Below are 16,331 nucleotides of genomic sequence, written 5' to 3'. Positions count from 1 at the left end.
TGTGACTTGGGTGACTGGAGTCTTTGACAATTTTTGGGGCCTTCGTCTGACACCGCCTAGTATATAGGTCATGAATGGCAGGAAGCTTGGCCCCAGTGATGTACTGGGCTGTACGCACTACCCTCTGAAGCGCCTTACGGTCGGATGCCGAGCAGTTGCCATACCAGGTGGTGATGCAACTGGTCAGGATGCTTTCGATGGTGCAGCTGTACAACTTTTTGAGGATCTGGGGACCCATGCCAAATATTTCCTGGGGGGGGGGAAGGCGTTGTCGTGCCCTCTTCACGACTTTCTTGGTGTGTTTGGACCATGATAGTTTGTTGGTGATGTGGACACCAAGGAACTTGAAACTCTCGACCCGCTCCACTTTTGAACACAGCCGCTTCGTTAAATTGAATTCCATAATTCAGGAGTACATAGTATTGTGCCAGACTGGGAGAGATTTTGGTTGAGTCCCCAAGATCCATATATTATGCCCTCACACCCACTCTACTAGCCTATGGGAGTATACCAATATACAGTGGGGAAAAAAAGTATTTAGTCAGCCACCAATTGTGCAAGTTCTCCCACTTAAAAAGATGAGAGAGGCCTGTAATTTTCATCATAGGTACACGTCAACTATGACAGACAAAATGAGAATTTTTTTTCCAGAAAATCACATTGTAGGATTTTTAATGAATTTATTTGCAAATTATGGTGGAAAATAAGTATTTGGTCAATAACAAAAGTTTCTCAATACTTTGTTATATACCCTTTGTTGGCAATGACACAGGTCAAACGTTTTCTGTAAGTCTTCACAAGGTTTTCACACACTGTTGCTGGTATTTTGGCCCATTCCTCCATGCAGATCTCCTCTAGAGCAGTGATGTTTTGGGGCTGTCGCTGGGCAACACAGACTTTCAACTCCCTCCAAAGATTTTCTATGGGGTTGAGATCAGGAGACTGGCTAGGCCACTCCAGGACCTTGAAATGCTTCTTACGAAGCCGCTCCTTCATTGCCCGGGCGGTGTGTTTGGGATCATTGTCATGCTGAAAGACCCAGCCACGTTTCATCTTCAATGCCCTTGCTGATGGAAGGAGGTTTTCACTCAAAATCTCACGATACATGGCCCCATTCATTCGTTCCTTTACACGGATCAGTCGTCCTGGTCCCTTTGCAGAAAAACAGCCCCAAAGCATGATGTTTCCACCCCCATACTTCACAGTAGGTATGGTGTTCTTTGGATGCAACTCAGCATTCTTTGTCCTCCAAACACGACGAGTTGAGTTTTTACCAAAAAGTTCTATTTTGGTTTCATCTGACCATATGACATTCTCCCAATCCTCTTCTGGATCATCCAAATGCACTCTAGCAAACTTCAGACAGGCCTGGACATTTACTGGCTTAAGCAGGCGGACACGTCTTGCACTGCAGGATTTGAGTCCCTGGCGGCGTAGTGTGTTACTGATGGTAGGCTTTGTTACTTTGGTCCCAGCTCTCTGCAGGTCATTCACTAGGTCCCCCCGTGTGGTTCTGGGATTTTTGCTCACCGTTCTTGTGATCATTTTGACCCTACGGGGTGAGATCTTGCGTGGAGCCCCAGATAGAGGGGAGATTATCAGTGGTCTTGTATGTCTTCCATTTCCTAATAATTGCTCCCACAGTTGATTTCTTCAAACCAAGCTGCTTACCTATTGCAGATTCAGTCTTCCCAGCCTGGTGCAGGTCTACAATTTTGTTTCTGGTGTCCTTTGTCAGCTCTTTGGTCTTGGCCATAGTGGAGTTTGGAGTGTGACTGTTTGAGGTTGTGGACAGGTGTCTTTTATACTGATAACAAGTTCAAACAGATGCCATTAATACAGGTAACGAGTGGAGGACAGAGGAGCCTCTTAAAGAAGAAGTTACAGGTCTGTGAGAGCCAGAAATCTTGCTTGTTTGTAGGTGACCAAATACTTATTTTCCACCATAATTTGCAAATAAATTCATAAAAAATCCTACAATGTGATTTTCTGGATATTTTTTTCTCAATTTGTCTTTCATAGTTGACGTGTACCTATGATGAAAATTACAGGCCTCTCTCATCTTTTTAAGTGGGAGAACTTGCACAAATAGTGGCTGACTAAATACTTTTTTGCCCCACTGTAATTGGACCAACTAACTTTGTAGAAGGAAGTTGAGTGTATGATCATAAGTTCACTTTCAACCACACCCACAAAGTGATATTAAGCCTATATCCAGTGCATTTGAACCTAGTGCCATTAAGTTACCATGACAACGTGATTCATTTCATATTTTTGTGCAAATATTTCAATTAGCGCTTTATCTCCAACTAGTTCTGATGTAAATTATAAAGGATTTATCGTTCTGATCGGAAACTATTTATCTATAAACTGGAACAAGTATGGGTGTTTTAATTCAAATGGAAATGTAGATAGGACTTCTTCAGACATTTGTTCCCAATTCATTTTTAGCCATCAGAGTTAGTCGTCTTCCATTTCAGGTGATCACATATCTGTGTTGAGATGTCAGTTAATGTTCTGTACGTATAATACACACTGTATGCGTATAATACACACTTATACATGTTTGAAATAGGACAAATACAAGCACCCACCCAATTATTATTACGTTGAAATAAGCACAGACACATTTTCTGGTCAGACGCAATTTTTTGTTAGCTTTTTCTTTGACTTATTATATTTATTTAACTCATTATATTTTCAGTTTTATTATGATGTTCTGTGAGAAAGATATTGAATCACCTGTTGAATGGGTTCTGTATGCTGACCCTGATGATGATAATCAGGGATGCAGTGGTAAAACAACAAACACACAATACCCCATAATGACAAAGTAAAAACATGTTTTTAGACATTTTTGTATTGAAGATTAATTACAGAAATATCAAATTTACATATGTGTTCACACCTATGAGTCAATACTTTGGCATAGATTACAACTGTGAGTCTTTCTGGGTAAGCCTCTAAGAGCTTTCCACACATGGATTGTGCAACATTTGCCCATCATTCTTTTCAAAATTCTTCAAGCTCTGTCAAATTGGTTGTTGATCATTGCTAGACAACCATTTTCAGGTATTGCCATAGATTTTCAAGTAGATTTAAGTCAAAACTGTAATTCGGCCACTCATGAACATTCACTGTCTTCTTGGTAAGCAACGCTAGTGTCGATTTGGCCTTGTGTTTTAGGTTATTGTGCTGCTGAAAGGTGAATTAATCTCCCAGTGTCTAGTGGAAATTCCTCTAGGATTTTGCCTGTGCTTAGCTCCACTCTGTTTATTTTTTATCCTGAAAAACTCCCCAATCCTTAATAATAATAATAATAATAATAAGCCATTTAGCAGACGCTTTTATCCAAAGCGACTTACAGTCGTGCGTGCATACATTTTTGTGTATGGGTGGTCCCGGGGATCGAACCCACTACCTTGGCATTACAAGCGCCGTGCTCTACCAGCTGAGCTACAGAGGACCAATGATTACAAGCATACTGTAGCCGTTTCAGGGGTTGTGTTGTGGATGGACATTACGTGCCTGCAAAGTTGTTTTGCTTTTTGGATGCCAGGACCAGCCACACCTGTCTCCAGTTATAATCAGAGCCAAACTGCAGACAGGTGAAACCAATCCGTCTCTCTACTTTAACCGCACCCTGGGTTTCTTTCTTTGTCTTTGTTTTGACCCCGGAAGGTGATGGAGTAGGAGGCTATGGGAGAAGCAGAGCGTACGGAAGGAAAAGGAGGCTTTACAAGATTATAGGAAAATAGGCTTACAAGAATGCTTGAACTCCCCCAAAGACAAAGCTTGGAGGACCTTCCACAGGTAGCGAAGTATTTACTTTGTTTGTTTTGGGTATGATTTGTCAAGAACGCTGCCAAAGCTTGATCATAATAAACAGGTTTAACCCTTTACTTGGACTTGTGTTGTGTGGTTGTGTGTAAACCCTGCCTTGCAAAGAACCCGGCCCCGAAACCGCTACAATACCCATAACATGATGGAGAGTGGCGCATTGTATTGGATTTGCCCCAAACATAACACTTTGTATTCATAACAAAAAGTGAATTGCATTGCCACAGTTTTTGCAGTATTACTTTAGTGCCTTGTTGAAAAACCTGATGCAGGTTTTGGAATATTTGAATTCCCCTATATGCTTCCTTCTTTTCACTGTCAATGAGGTTAGTATTGTTGAGTAACTACAATGTTGTTGGTCCATTCTCAGTTTTCTCCTATCACAGCCATTAAACATTTAAAGTCCCCATTGGCCTCATGGTGAAATCCCTGAGCTGTTTCCTTCCGCTACGGCAAGTGAGTTAGGAAGGATGCCTGTATCTTTGTAGTGACTGGGTGTATTGATACAACATCCAAAGTGTAATTAATAACTTCACCATGATATTCAATGTCTGCTTTTTATTTTATATGTACCCATCTACCAATAGGTGTCCTTCTTTGGAAAGCATTGGAAAACCTCCCTGATCTTTGTGGTTGAATCTGTGTTCAAAATTCTCTGCTCGACTGAGGGACCTTACAGATAACTGTATGTGTGGGGTATAGAGATGAGGTAGTCATTCAAAAATCACATTACACACTATTGCACACATTGTGCAATACTGTGACTTGTTGAGCAAATGTATACTCCTGAACTTATTTAGGCTTGACATAACAAAGGGGTTGAATACTTATTGACTCAAGACATTTAAGCTTTTCATTTGTAAAAAATGTAAAATAAAGAAAGAACATGATTCCACTTTGACATTATGGGGTATTGTGTGTAGGCCAGTGACAAATCTCAATTTAATCAATTTTAAATTCAGGCTGTAACACAACAAAATCTGGGAAAAGTCAAGGGGTGTGAATACTTTCTGAATGCACTGTAGGTCATTTTAATAATGTAGCCTAGGTGGTCTAGCGGTCAGTGATGGATGGCAGTGTGGGTTCGAATCTGATCCACTGCCTTTGTGACAAACTCTACCTATCTCACTGTCTCTCTTATATCCAATACAACATGCAAAAAGGTAATGCTAAGGTATTGATTGAGAATATATATTTCCTGTATAAGACTACACATTGTAAACTAGCACTACTTTTAACGTCATGTGGCATCATAATCCCGACTGATCATTTCATGCAACCCTGGAACCTAATGCCAAGATCCTTGCTAATGTCAGGAAGCCTTGAATTATCTTTCAATTCCATACATACATCATCAGTTTCACTCTTGATTATAAAGTGCCCGGCACAACCATCCAGTAATGCAACATGCACAGTAGAGATCATCATTCTGAACTACCATAACTATAATTAAAAAGATCATGTTTGATTCACATTTATTTTTCCCTACGGTCTGCATTCATTCTAATGTGTTAAAATGTATGATGAATTCTGTCCAAATGATCATCATCTTTTGTTGCTGTTAAGGTCGCCAGGCAGTGGCAGTCAGACACTGAGCAGCATAGACTCCAGTGTTGATTCCCATAGGGGCTCAGCTATTGCATAATGAGCCTGGATAGAGAAAAATCACAGATGCTATTTTCAGTCAGTGCCAGTGACTGGCAGAGGCCTGGTGTTTCAATGTAACAGTTCAGTGTGTGTGTGTGTGTTGGTAGGCGCATGAGTGTGAATGTTTGAGTGTGTATTTGTGTTTATGTGTTGAGCGTGTGTGTGGAAGGCAGATGGACTTACTGGCATATTCCCACAGACACAATAGAACATTTTGGAAGTGGCCTGAACAGGCCACAAATAAAATAAAATGTATTTGTCACATGCGCCGAATACAACAGGTGTAGACCTTCCAGTGAAATTCTTACTTAGAAGCCCTTACCCAACAATGCAGTTTTAAGAAAGAATACCAAAGAAAATCACACAAACAAATACAACATTAAATAATACGAAATAAAAGTAACAAATAATTAAAGAGCAGCAGTAAAAATAACAATTGCGAGGCTATATACAGGGGGTATCGGTACCAAGTCAATGTGCTGGGGCACCTGTTAGTCGAGGTAATTGAGGTAATATGTACATGTAGGTAGAGTTATTAAAGTGACTATGCATAGATAATAAACAGAGTGTAGCAGCAAATAGTCTGGGTAGCCATTTCATTAGAGACCACTTTATTTGGACATGCTATGTTTTCAAAACTGTAATGTTTACATGAATTCTGATTATTTCCAGGGATACACAACATTCTGAAATACTGTATATGTAGATACTGTATCTTTGTTATAAAGAATACTATCTTTCCACTGACGGAGTGATGCTGAATGAAATAAATGGCTCAACTTACCCCACTCTCCCCTACTATATTTATTGAATATTATGTGAATCCTATAAATTAAAAGGGCAATTTGGCTGCAATCAATTAGCTTAAAGCTGAGATCCGCATTAGGCGAAACAGCGCCACTGGCTGCCCCCAGGCTAATTTAGTTTTTTAAAAGGAGAGATGGGCATCTAGCAATGTAATTTTACAAAATCGTAGTACATACTATGCTGTTCTATCACGCGTGCAAGGATGTGCATTGATGTCAGAGGGAATACAATTATTTGTTGTTTGAAGTAATGTCTTTGTTGTTGAATTTAGCAAATGGACATGGCAGTTTCACTGCAACGGATTCAAAATACTGTTGCAGGAATGCTAATCTTCTAACTACAGAAACGATTTCAGAACAATCTGAGATGGTGGGTGTCATGGCTTGCTGAAGGACCATGGAACGAGTCATTACTTCTTGCTTGTGTTTGTTGTCATTTGGGTCTTGGTACACATGTTTAATGTATAAAACTATCATGTTGATCTCATAGTCAGTCCTTGCATACATAGCCTCATCCATGAATGTAGGTGTGTTTACATTTCCCCAGCTCCATCCCTCACCTTCATACCAAACCACGTGGCAGGGCTGCCATTGGGCTGAAACAAGCTTGGGATTGTGCTTTTAATTTATGTTGGAAGAGTTCTGTACAACATTATCTGGCATGTAGAAGTATATTCTGTCCATGGTCTCACCTCTCATTTAAAATGTGCTTTAGTTTTTCAGATTTAGGGATGAAAAATTCAAACCATTGCTGTCCAGATGCTACAGTGGGCACACAAGTCATTGTTTAATTTCATGTTGAAATAATACAATGCCCACCAAAGGACAGACAGTTATTGTACATATTGTATCAATGGAAATCTTGTTTGCTCTCTTCCTTGATTTCCTGGAAGCATAGAGTACTGTTGTCAAACTGCCAAGTTGTACCGCCAATACTTAAGGCCACCAAAACAATTGTGTCTACTAGAGAGAAAAGCTTAGGCTGTGTTTACACAGGCAGCCCGATTCTGATATTATTTTCACATATTGGACTTTTGACCAATCCAATCAGCTTTGAAAAACATCTGATGTGAAAAGATCTAATGTGATTGGTCAAAATACCAATTAGTGGAAAAAGGATCAGAATTGGGCTGCCTGTGTAAACGCAGCCATACTGTATATGTCACAGAACAAGCCCTGTCCAATCAGTGGCCACATCAAAATATGTCAGAATAAAGTAGACTATCGCTTTTAATCAATTAGATTTGCTCACCTCCTGCATCCTCTCTCCTCTGTCCTCTCGTGCCTCCTTTTGACAAAGGTCAAAGTAAATTGAGGATAGTCAGCGAGGAGAGAGATGAAGGTGGATGGAAATGCGCTTGCTTGAAATGAGACAGTCCTTCTCCACTCGAGCATCATTAGGCAAATTACGTTGACCATCGCCAAGCAGCTTGGTGAGAAGGTGACAACAGTTGGTGTGATTATTCACAAATGGAAGAAACACAAAATAACTGTCAATCTCCCTCGGCCTGGGGCTCCATGCAAGATCTCACCTCGTGGAGTTGCAATGATCATGAGAACGGGGAGGAATCAGCCCAGAACTACACGGGAGGATCTTGTCAATGATCTCAAGGCAGCTGGGACCATAGTCACCAAGAAAACAATTTGTAACACACTATGCCATGAAGGACTGAAATCCTGCAGCGCCCGCAAGGTCCCCCTGCTCAAGAAAGCACATATACAGGCCCGTCTGAAGTTTGCCAATGAACATCTGAATGATTCAGAGGAGAACTGGGTGAAAGTGTTGTGGTCAGATGAGACCAAAATCGAGCTCTTTGGCATCAAATCAACTCGCCGTGTTTGGAGGAGGAAGAATGCTGCCTATGACCCCAAGAACACCATCCCCACCGTCAAACATGGAGGTGGAAACATTATGCTTTGGGGGTGTTTTTCTGCTAAGGGGACAGGTTAACTTCACCGCATCAAAGGGACGATGGACGGGGCCATGTACCGTCAAATCTTGGGTGAGAACCTCCTTCCCTCAGCCAGGGCATTGAAAATGGGTCGTGGATGGGTATTCCAGCATGACAATGACCCAAAACACACGGCCAAGGCAACAAAGCAGTGGCTCAAGAAGAAGCACATTGAGGTCCTGGAGTGCCCTAGCCAGTCTCCAGACCATAATCCCATAGAAAATCTGTGGAGGGAGCTGAAGGTTCGAGTTGCCAAACGTCAGCCTCGAAACCTTAATGACTTGGAGAAGATCTGCAAAGAGGAATGGAACAAAATCCCTCCTGAGATGTGTGCAAACCTGGTGGCCATCTACAAGAAACGTCTGACCTCTGTGATTGCCAACAAGGGTTTTGCCACCAAGTACTAAGTCATGTTTCGCAGAGGGGTCAAATACTTATTTCCCTAATTAAAATGCAAATCAATTTATAACATTTTTGACATGTGTTTTTCTGGATTTCTTTGTTGTTATTCTGTCTCTCACTGTTCAAATAAACCTACCATTAAAATGATCGACTGATCATGTCTTTGTCAGTGGGCTAACGTACAAAATCAGCAGGGGATCAAATACTTTTTTCCCTCACTGTACTAACAAATTGACAGACTCCTCGACAACTCGACCACTTATCGGTTTCCAGGTCACAGAGGAGAGAGGACGGAGGACAGTCTTTTGCAGAAACAAGAAAAACCCTGTAGGCAGCTGAGGTATACCTGTGACTGGGATAGTTGACATGGCTTGAATGACCTTGCCATAAAAGGCACTGAAACAAAAAAATAAGAGATTACAATCAGTAACAATACCATTCAATGATGGAAATCATATTCTACTCCTACAGACTATAAGCTTACTTATCATTACAAATACCATACTGTTTACTTGCCTATATTTTGTGTTTCCCTTGTAAAATGATGAAAATCTTATTATCCAAATGATAGTCACCATGCAGTGTAGGTTATTACAAATAATTTCAAGTCAGAGGAATCACAAATCTAACCATGTGTATACTGCTCCTAAGTCCCAGCTGGTCATCCCATTTGCCAATCCCTCTGCCACCCACTGCTGATGAGACGCATGTTGGCATATGTTAGGCCCAAAACTGTGCCGAGGTGGCCGATGCTGGGCCGGTGGGCATCTGTTGCACTCAGGTGAATGCGGGCACAGGGCAGTGCCCCTCTCTGACATGATGGACACAGCCTGTAGTCCTCTAGCCTGTCCATCTGCCCCGTAGCGAGCTCTTTAATCAGATCAGTGGATGCACCCTGTATGCCTGGCAGGCACCCAGACACCTGCCATCTTATCTGTGTGTGTGGTTATTTGAGTTATATAACATAGATGTGGGATGTTATTATCTTTCATTAAAAAGTAGGCAAAAAAATGTAATTCAAGACCACATTCACTATAAAATAAATGACAAACCAAAGAAATTGGAATGGTTAAAGAACAAGGATCCAATTCTTAATTTTGGTCTCACCTCCCATTGAAAATCTCACCAAATGTTAAAGGCCCACAGGCGAAAATTCACTATTTCATCTGAAATATGATGCCCATGATGTTGCACAATAATTTCTTCAATAAGTCATCATTTTAGTCAAAGCATGATATATTTGGGCTAGAAGTGGGAAATCTAAAATGATGTCCATATACTACGTTTCTTTTCAGGGATGGGTTTAGTTAATTTGGAACCACCTACAATGTTTCACATGTGGACTCATTACTTCCTGTTTACAACCTGTTGCTCCTGGCTTACTGCTGTCTGCAATGCACTTTGACCGGGAGCTTTGACCGGGAGCTATTGGGCTGACAATAAAATGGTGAGTAAAAAAAAAAAAAGCTATTCTAGCAAGCTTTGTGATGAGCTACTGATCTTCACTTGTAACCAGTCTGGCCAGGCTAACAAAGCTAGTGACGTTCACCTACTTGTCAGAGGCTAGTAGCTTCATGTGTACCTAGCTAACATTAATTGGATAAATAGTGATGTAGCTAATGTCAAAAGTGGATGAAGTGGAAAAGTGAAATGTCAACAGAGCTGGGACATCTCATCGTTTCTGCCTACATGTTATTGACTCAGCAGCGCAACAGTAGCAAGCAAACAAGTGTAGCTAGCTAGTAGCAGTTGGCTGGCTAGTTAGCTAAGCATAACTAATGGTGCAGTGAAGTTATTATTATTATTATTTGTTTCACCTTTTCTCCCCAATTTCGTGATATCCAATTGCGATCCAATTCCGATCTTGTCTCATCGCTACAACTCCCCAACGGGCTCAGGAGAGGCGAAGGTCGAGTCGTGCATCCTCCGAAACCTGACCCGCCAAACCGCGCTCCTTTACACCCACTCGTTTAACCCGGAAGCCAAACAGACACATCTTCCTCTCCTTGGAGAATACTTGAGTATATCATTGTATGTCATTGTCAAGTTCATAAAATTTGGGCTATACATTGATCCATAACAGACAGAATGGCGCTGCGTTGGAAAGTGGCCGTTTTACAGGCTCCTGACCAATTGTTCTATTTTGTGTACTTTTTGGCTCTGATCTTCACTTTCTTGTACATAACGTTTCCTCCATCGTTTCCTATGACCGAAAGAGCTTCTGGACATCAGAACAGCTATCACTAACCTCGATTTGGATGAGGACTTCTACTTCAATGAGTCGGAGGCGAAAGACATATTGATTTTTCTGGACCAGGCCCAAATCCCCGACACTCGAAAGAGGAGGAGACGGCGCTATAGAGGCCAGCACGTGGGCACCCTGATGAGACTACAGTGGCGAGTGAATGAATCACCTCTACCCTCTGTTCTATTGGCGAATGTGCAATCGCTGGAGAATAAACTGGACAAGCTCTGTTCGTGACTATCCTATCAACGGAACATTAAGAACTGTAATATACTATGCTTATCAAAGTCATGTCTGAACAAGGACATGGATAATATACATCTAGCTGGTTATTCCTATGCATTGGCAGGACAGAACGGCAGAGTCCGGTAAGATCAAGGGGGTGTCTCTTTGTCAACAACAGCTGGTGCGCGATCTCTAATATTAAGGAAGTCTCAAGGTTCTGCACACCTGAGTTAGAATACCTCATAATGAGCTGTAGACCATACTATTTACCAGGAGAGTTTTCATCTGTATTATTTGCAGCTGTCTATTAACCAACACAAACCGATGCTGGCACTAAGACCACACTCAACAAGCTTTATAGGGCCATAAGCGAACAATAAAATGCTCATCCAGAGGTGGCGCTCCTGGTGGCCAGTGATTTTATTGCAGACATAGACAATTCAACAACCTACCTATGGGTTTCATGTGTCTTACAGGACTGAGGTCTCCCAGGCTGTGTGATGCATACCGAGGCTGAGCAAGCAGTAATATTGTAATATTGACTTATATATTGTAATATTGAAGTTAAAACAATATCACAGAATGGGTCCATGTTTGCGCTGTTTTTCATTCAATGTCTATTCTGATAATGTTTACATAACCAACTACAATTACAAGCTGAGCAAACAATAGAATGGCAAATCAATTACAATGTACAGAAAGCCCACATGTTCATTATAGTCTGCTCCTGGGCTCAGGGTCCTATCACACATTGACTACTGAGGGTTCCCAATGTTACAATATGTTTGAGGGGGTCCTTATCAGCACCACTGAAATTAAAACCATGTCTGTGCTGTAACAAGCCACCACTTCCTCCTCTCTTGGCTATAACCTATATTACAGTATACACATTCTGGTGTTATTGTTCGGAGAATACAAGCTAGTAATTTTGTACTCCATATACACTGAGTGAACAAAACATTAGGAATATTGAGTTGCACCCCCTTTTTCCCTCAGAACAGCCTCAATTCGTCGGGGCATGGACTCTACAAGGTGTCAAAAGAGTTCCACAGGAATGCTGGCCCATGATTCCCACAGTTGTGTCAAGTTGGCTGGATGTCCTTTGGGTGGTGAACCATTCTTGATACACATGGGAAACTGTTGAGTGTGAAAAACCCAGCAGCGTTGCGGTTCTTGACACACTCAAACGGGTGCGCCTGGCACCTACTACCATACCCTGTTCAAAGGCACTTAAATATTTTGTCATTCACATTCACGCTCTGAATGGCACACATACACAATCCATGTCTCAATTGTCTCAAGGCTTAAAAATCTTCTTTAACCTGTATCCTCCCATTCATCTACACTGATTAAAGTGGTTTTGACAAGTGACATCAATAAGGGATCATAGCTTTCACCTGGATTCACCTGGTCAGTCTATGTCATGTTTTGTACACTCAGTGTACATCAACAGTGTAATCATATCTGGATGAAGTTTTATAATACTAAGTAAATAATAAGGAACATACAGTAGAATTACATGATACAGGTAACTGCCAAAATAAAGGAAACACTAACATAAAGTGTCATAATAGGGCGTTGGGCCACCACTAGCCAGAACAGCTTCCAATGCACCTTGGCATAGATTCTACAAGTGTCTGAAACTCTATTGGAGGGATGTGACACCATCCTTCCATGAGAAATTCCATAATTTGGGTTTTTGTTGATGGTGGTGGAAAATGCTGTCTCAGGTGCCGCTCCAGAATCTCACTTGTTCAACTGGGTTGAGATCTGGTGACTGAGACGGCCATGACATATGGTTTACATCATTTTCATGCTCATCAAACCATTCAGTGAACACTCGTGCCCTGTGGATGGGAGCATTGTCATCCTACGGGGGCATAGCCATGGTAGCAAAAATAATGGCCCAAATTATGGCCTGCCCATGACCCTAAGCATGGTGGGATGTTAATTGCTTAATTAACTCAGGAACCACACCTGTGTATCCCTCATTTACTCAAGTTTTTTTCATTATTTTGGCATTTACCTGTATGTAGGCCTATACATTGTTAGTTAATGCATTTGGTACAAAGTATGATTTATGATTTGACTAAGTGACAGACTTATTCTAACTTGCTTATCAAAACAATGTGCAAGAAATTGGTATATTGTATTAGTAGCTAGCTATATTGCTATGAAAATATTGGTCCACATTATAGCTAGTGTCCATCACTGATACAGTCAGGAGTTGCTTTCCTTTGCTCCCTACAAAAAGCTTTAGGACCAATTGTTATATTGGTCGTCTAGTAACCAGCTAGTGGGGATACTAACTAGGTCGTTCCAGCTGTTTTTCAGTTACAAGCATGCTACATTTGTTTATACAACTCAGTGTGGGCTGTGCCAGAGACCGTATGGGCTGTGCACATGGAGGAAGGTGGAGAAGTGCACACCCAATTTATCAATATTTATAAGGAGCCATACATCGGTGGTCGGAGGGTGGAACTAAATGAGCATCTCCACACAAGGACAGGAATTATGTCGAAATAGTGGCGGGAACTTCCTCTGGAGAGTCCTTTAAAGGTGCTACACACAGGATTTTGAGGAATTTTTGCATTGTAATTTCAGAAAATGTCCATAATATACTGTATCTGGTGGTAATAGTGGAATGATAGTGTTACACAGTGGTGTGTATTCATGGATGCAAAGGGAATTCAGGCTTCAAAGAAATTGACCAAGAAACAAATTTAAAAAAGACATAAAATAATTTGTCTTTCGTCTACCTGTGCTTCATGATTTTCCTTCAATTCGCAAGAGGCTGAATGTATCTCACTGGAGAAAGCATCCGAGCGAGCGAAACAGTGCCCCTCTGTCTCTGTATGTGTAGCCCATCTATCTGATGCTGTCTGGTCAAAAATAGTACAACATTGTTGCAGCCCGTAACATTGAATACAATGGAAGCCAGCGAGCATTTGGCCTTCCTTGATGAAAATACTAATAGCCAATCAGCGTTGAGCTAAACTGAGTGAGCTCAACTGTGAATGGTCCTGGCACACCAATAAGGTGTTAAGGGAAACCAGTTTGGATTTGGCTTCACACCAATCACATCACACCAAAAGCCAAACGTCATTTACAGAAACAAATTGAATTGTTCCATCTCTTTGTACTGTTGTCCTCCGGTGGCTAGCTAGCTAGTTAAAATTGTCCCTTTCCTAAATTAGCCATGGATGGAGATAGGGATTTGGACTTGTGGTTTTACTTAATTCTCCGTACTGGCCAATGTTCAATATGTAGCTAGATGTAGTAGGCTAATGTTCAATATGTAGCTAGATGTAGTAGGCTAATGTTAACTAGCTGGCTCATCGTTGCCCATGAAAGGAAGTTCGGCTAGAGAGCAAGCATTTTAGCCAGGTAGCCTAGGACAACAAAAACTATTGTAAAAGCGTGTACTGTATGACAGCGTGATAGACCGTTTCGTCAACACGAAAGAGAGGAGGATGGCGTTGGCGTTTCTCTACAAGTAGGGTGAGTAAACATATTTTTTCTACTTGCAAGCCCGCACACACACACACACACACACACAGACATAATTCAGTACCATGGACAGCCACATCATATTTAGCTTACGTTGATTGGACTAAATTGTTTTTGGAATCATTTAGTTATCACTGTATTAGACTAATCATAGGTGATTTGATGATGTTGAAAGGTTAAAGTTGAAATGGTGCTGGAATAGTGGAGGCAGCTCCATTTTCTTTGTGACTTGCAGTAACTCTCTGTGTTTCTAAATAAATAGTTGTTTGGTGTCCGAAAATGTCGGAAATGTTAACTTGCTTGACCATGCTGTAGGTCATGTAACTGTTTGTTATATGGCATATGCTTTGTGAACTTCACCGGCCAGATGTTGCTCACCGGTTTTGTGATGAAACACAGGTATTGTTGAATTTATTCTGCCAATGTGTCTTCTTATTGTCTCGACCTAAGGCTTATATATCACGATGGCAAAGCATACACTATATATACAAAAGTATGTGGACACCCCTTCAAATGAGTGGATTCGGCTATTTCAGCCACACCCGTTGCTGACAGGTGTATAAAATCGAGCACACCGCCATGCAATCTCCATAGACAAACATTGGGAGTAGAATGGCCTTACTGAATAGCTCAGTGACTTTCAACGTGGCACCGTCATAGGATGTCACCTTTCAAACAAGTTCATCAAATTTCTGCACTGCTAGACCTGCCCCGGTCAATTGTAAGTGTTGTTATTGTGAAATGGAAATGTCTAGGAGCAACAACAGCTCAGCCACGAAGTGGTAGGCCACAGAACGGGCCACCGACTGCTGAAGCGCGTAAAGAATAATCTGTCCTCGGATGCAACACTCACTACCGAGTTCCAAACTGCCTCTGGAAGCAACGTCAGCACAAGAACTGTTCGTCAGGAGCTTCATGAAATGGGTTTCCATGGCTGAGCAACCGCACACAAGCCTAAGATCACCATGCGCAAAGCCAAGCGTCGGATGGAGTGGTGTAAAGCTCACCGCCATTGGACTTCGGAGCAGTGGAAACAAAATCTCTGGAGTGATGAATCACGCTTCACCATCTGGCAGTCCGATGGACGAATCTGGGTTTGGCGGATGCCAGGAGAACACTACCTGCCCAAATGCATAGTGTCAACTGTAAAGTTTGGTGGTGGAGGAATAATGGTATAGTGCTGTTTTTCATGGTTTGGGCTAGGCCCCTTAGTTCCAGTGAAGGGATACAGCATACAATGACATTCTAGAAGATTATGTGCTTCCAACTTTGTGGCAACAGTTTGGGGAAGGCCCTTTCCTGTTTCAGCATGACTATGCCCCCATGCACAGAGCGAGGTCCATACAGAAATGATTTGTCTAGATCGGTGTGGAAGAACTTGACTGGCCTGCACAGAGCCCTGACCTCAACCCCTTCAAACACCTTTGGGATGAATTGGAACGCCGACTGCGAGCCAGGGCTAATCGCCTAACATCAGTGCCCGACCTCACTAATGCTCTTGTGGCTGAATGGCAGAGTGGAGGCTGTTATAGCAGCAAAGGGGGGACCAACTCCATATTAATGCCCATGATTCTAGAATGAGATGTTCGATAACCAGGTGTCAACATACTTTTGGTCATGTAGTGTATGAACAAACAGGTTATAGAGCACCGCTACTGGTGTTTCACAGTATTACTTAGCAACTGTTGTGATTGGCTGTGATAT

This window comes from Coregonus clupeaformis, chromosome 4 (assembly GCF_020615455.1).
Source record: "Coregonus clupeaformis isolate EN_2021a chromosome 4, ASM2061545v1, whole genome shotgun sequence".
Classification (NCBI taxonomy): domain Eukaryota; kingdom Metazoa; phylum Chordata; class Actinopteri; order Salmoniformes; family Salmonidae; genus Coregonus; species Coregonus clupeaformis.
The sequence above is the reverse complement of the archived record's forward strand: the minus strand, read 5'-3'. Positions refer to the sequence as shown.